Raw genomic sequence first — 4,059 nt, 5'->3', positions numbered from 1 at the left:
TAAGCTCACTTGTTTGACCACAAAGCTGGTCCATGTTGGAAACTTGCAAAAGAAAGCCTCACTCGGTAAACCTTACTCGGTTTCCTAAGACAACATTTGACTATCCCACCAACAAATCAAACTTCTTACGTATATAGCCCCTCATTCCTTTCATTGCACTTGCACCATATATCCTGCCCTATCTCCATCATACCAGTTCAATATGGACACTGCTTCGTGTGTTTATGAAGAAGACAAGGCAGTCATTCATGAGCTAACTCAAGGGCTGCAAACAGCTCAACGGCTAAGGGCTAGTCCGCATTCACCGGAAGCGAGAGACCTCTTCATACAAAAGATCTTATCTTCATATGACAACGCTCTTTTCCTTCTCCGATCATCCATATCGTTTGGGAGCCCGGGAAGTGAAGAAATCAAGTTTGACCAACCTTTTTCGAGCCAGCAGGGCGAAAAAACCAATTCGAGAAAGAGGTATTGTGAAGTTCCTTTATTTTCACTTCAACATTAATATTGTGTACGAATGCACAAATTCTAAATCATTTTTCTTTTTTCATGGGAACAGAAAGGGGTCTACAATACGTGAAAATCAAGTTAGAACATGCTGTGACAATGCGTTAAGGCTGATACTGATGATGGCTTTAGTTGGAGGAAATATGGGCAGAAAGACATTCAGGGTGCTAATTTTCCAAGGTAAAGTCTTATTATGTTACTTGATGTCATTGACTTTTGGGGGGGGGGCAAAGTTGGTCCGGTTACAGGGGGTTAACCATATTCGTAGCCGAGCTTTGGTTATGGAAGATCGCTTAACTTATGAGATGGTTTTCGGTTAAGTTCGGTTAATTGCCCAATGTAGTTTTTTTTCTTTGTTTTTGTTGAAATTGGTTCAATTATGGTGTTCCAAACTCAACTTGAATTTTCAAGCCAAAATATGTTGTTTACAAGTTTGGTTATGGTGTTCCAAGCTATATTATAAACATTAGAAATTGAGGTTTAAAAGCTGGAAATAGAGGCATAAAATTTAGAAAATCACAAACATACGAGGTTTGGTTCGGTTAAAGTCAGTTAATGAATACACATTAACCATAACAATAACCAAATGGCCGGTTAATCAGATTTACTTAACATAACCGTCGTTTTGTTTGGTTATGGTTAATTTCTTCGGTTAACGGTGATATTTTTTTGGTTATGGTTCAGTTTTTTATTATCACCATCATTGACTGTCTATGCAATGATGCTTGACAACAATCGACTCTTTACGTACGTTTGTTTTTATTATGTCTTGCAGAAGCTATTATAGATGCTCATACCGTAACGCACAAAAATGCTTTGCAACAAAACAGGTGCAGAGAAAAGATGAAGACCCAAAGGTATTTGACACCGTGTACAAAGGAAAACACACCTGCGATCAAGTTACCCAGTCGGCTTCACCACAACCACCGTCACCACCACCAGTACCTGAAAAACATGAAATAACACCAACCCACGACCACCAACTGTCACCGCCAAGTCCGGGTGGGACGCTCTCAAATCTCAGAGCCAACTTGAGCGTGAGCACCTCGGATTTGGATGGTGAAAGTGACAATATCCCATCTCTATCTTCCTTCCCTTCAACATCATTTGGACCCATGGAGGGTTACCACCAACTTTATTTTCCAAACTATTACGATGATGGATTATTACAAGGTTATTCACCATCGTTTTTCACACAGTTGGAAAGTTCACATGAGTCATTTGATTTCCTAGCGGATGATGAAAACCTTGATTTTGAATTTTAGAAGGTTAAAGTCAAAAACTATAAAACGGCTATAAGTTATGCATCACAAGAGCTATAGAATGGATACACCAATTAGCAATTAACCAAATGGTATCTTATGTGTTAAATGATTGATGTCCTTTCTCTTACAGATGTAGGGTTTGCGTCCCTGTGAACTACGAAGTAGAATTAAGAGTAAATTAGTTTGGTGAATAAAACACCCAGAGAACCATGTCTAAAATCAATGTATCATATCATTTGAATGTAATTTCATTTTGAATGGTCAGTAATATTTTATTCTATAGGATATATTCCCTATAATTTATTCAAGTAAAAAGTTGTATCGGTTCTCCTTTTAATAGAGTAAACAAACTTTAATTATTGAAGACGTCAGCTAAAGGATTAGAATCTTTCAATTCAGTGTTAGATGACAGATCAAGAAATTCTTGTCAGTGAAGGCACAAATTGGATCGTGTCAAAGTGAGTAAAAAAGACAATAGTAAAAGGATGTAAATGATGTAGACATTTGAAAGATTAATCGAGTATAATGTTATAAACTTTCAATGAATATTCACCTACTAACTAACTAATTTAAGAACAATAAATATTAAAATATAAAATGCTAATGTCTCTTTAGTTAAGACTAATGTTTTAATCCCAATTATCAATCCATTAACTAAATTTAATTGAATTTTTCATACAAAATATGTGGACCGCACTCGTTTTCAATTTCCCATTTTTATATATATAATGATACTTAGCAAGTGTTTTTTTTCCCTATGTACATTATGCATTTTACTTTGTACCGTTATATTTTATATGCTTGTTGGTGTGATGGTGGTAGTGGTTATTCTTATGCCCCTTAATCAATTGAGCTACACGGCGGGGACGGTGGTGGTAGTGGTAATGGTGTGGTAGGAGGATATGCTTGCCAAAATCAAACCCTAGCTGAAAGCCTATTACTACCACCGTTATGTGGCTTCGCAACCGCCTCTCGTCACCACCGGCGTCTCGCTCGGCCACCACCGCATTCCCTTCGGTTTCTCACCACCATCACTCCTGGCCACCATTAATGTCTGCTTGAATATGTTGCGATGGTTGCAACTAGAGGTGACAATGTGAGTGGGTTGGGTGGTGAGTTAGAATGGGTCTGGGTCATGATAAATTTTTAAAATAGAGTTAGAATGAGTATGAGTCAAGATGGGTAAAGTTAAAACATCTTGACACAAGTGAAGGTTAAAATACAAAAGGTTTTAAAAATCCCTAATAAATTCAAAAAAATTAATAAAAAAATAATAACTCGAAATATAAATCAAAAATACAAAATGTAAAATAACTAAAATGTTTCCCGTGTCGTCTTCGTTCATTAAAAAACCATTTTGTATCGGTTTAGGTTCGATTTTTTCGGGTTCGGTTTCGTTTTTTTTTTCATTTTGATCGTTTCGGTATCTATTCGGTTTCAGTGTATGAAAATGAAGTGTATATGCCTATTACTCAAGAATCATAAACCAACAATGATTATAACAAGACTCAGAATTTATAAGATCAACATAACCAAATTTTTAACAAGAAGATATGAAATATAATTGGTCACCAAAACTATAGATAAACTAACACACCCTAATAGACATATGATCTTCACAATGTGTGAAGAACAAGACTACATTCAACTCAAAAAAGAGAGATGAAGACGATGATAACAACTAAGGGTGTGTTTGGGATTCCTTAATTTAGTTGAAAAGGTCTTTTTATGATAAGGTGAAAAGGACTTATGACTATCTAAGAAGGAGTTTCCAAAAAAGTGTTTGGATTAACTTATAAGCCAATAAGTCAATAAGTTATTTTTTTAAAAGTGTTTAGTTTAACTTATTTATGTAAGAGTGTAATGGTTAAAGAGAGCTAGGTGGAATAGAATGGTGTAATAGATATTCCAAACCTATAAGTTGATAAGTTACTAAATCCCAACTTATTGAAACCCTCTTTTTTAGCCTTATTGTTAAGGAGAAAGGTAAAAGTCCTTATGTGTTCCCAAACACTTTATAAACATAAAAATGACTTATTAAACCTTCATAAGTCATAAGAAGGGGAAAATAAGGAATCCCAAACACACCCTAAGTGGTTGGAACCAAATGTGCTCATTATAACCCTAATATCCAAAGCTACTCCTGCACCTCATCCCGTTTTCATTACCAATTTATCTATTCAACACTTTTAACCCCTTTACCTTTTAATTCTATTATTACTTGAAAGGTAAACGCCACGAGCTAAGACTACATTTATCAACAACCCAACCCAACTTTTTAATAAAA

At 35.6% G+C, this 4,059-nt stretch overlaps 1 pseudogene across 1 annotated transcript; it reads left to right on the top strand.

Moving 5' to 3' along the window:
• The first annotated feature begins 202 nt into the window (after window positions 1-202).
• Window positions 203-1,871, top strand: LOC143585160 (putative WRKY transcription factor 53; annotated as a pseudogene). Its single transcript, XR_013144511.1, has 3 exons — window positions 203-468; window positions 560-687; window positions 1,283-1,871. The product of XR_013144511.1 is annotated as a putative WRKY transcription factor 53 (transcript).
• Window positions 1,872-4,059: the final 2,188 nt, after the last annotated feature.

The sequence above is a fragment of the Bidens hawaiensis genome, unplaced genomic scaffold (assembly GCF_021521415.1).
Source record: "Bidens hawaiensis isolate Kalapana, Puna unplaced genomic scaffold, B.hawaiensis_p1.1 tig00033588_1, whole genome shotgun sequence".
Classification (NCBI taxonomy): Eukaryota; Viridiplantae; Streptophyta; class Magnoliopsida; order Asterales; family Asteraceae; genus Bidens; species Bidens hawaiensis.
Note: the sequence above shows the minus strand (reverse complement) of the source record. Positions and strands in the feature narration are given on the sequence as shown.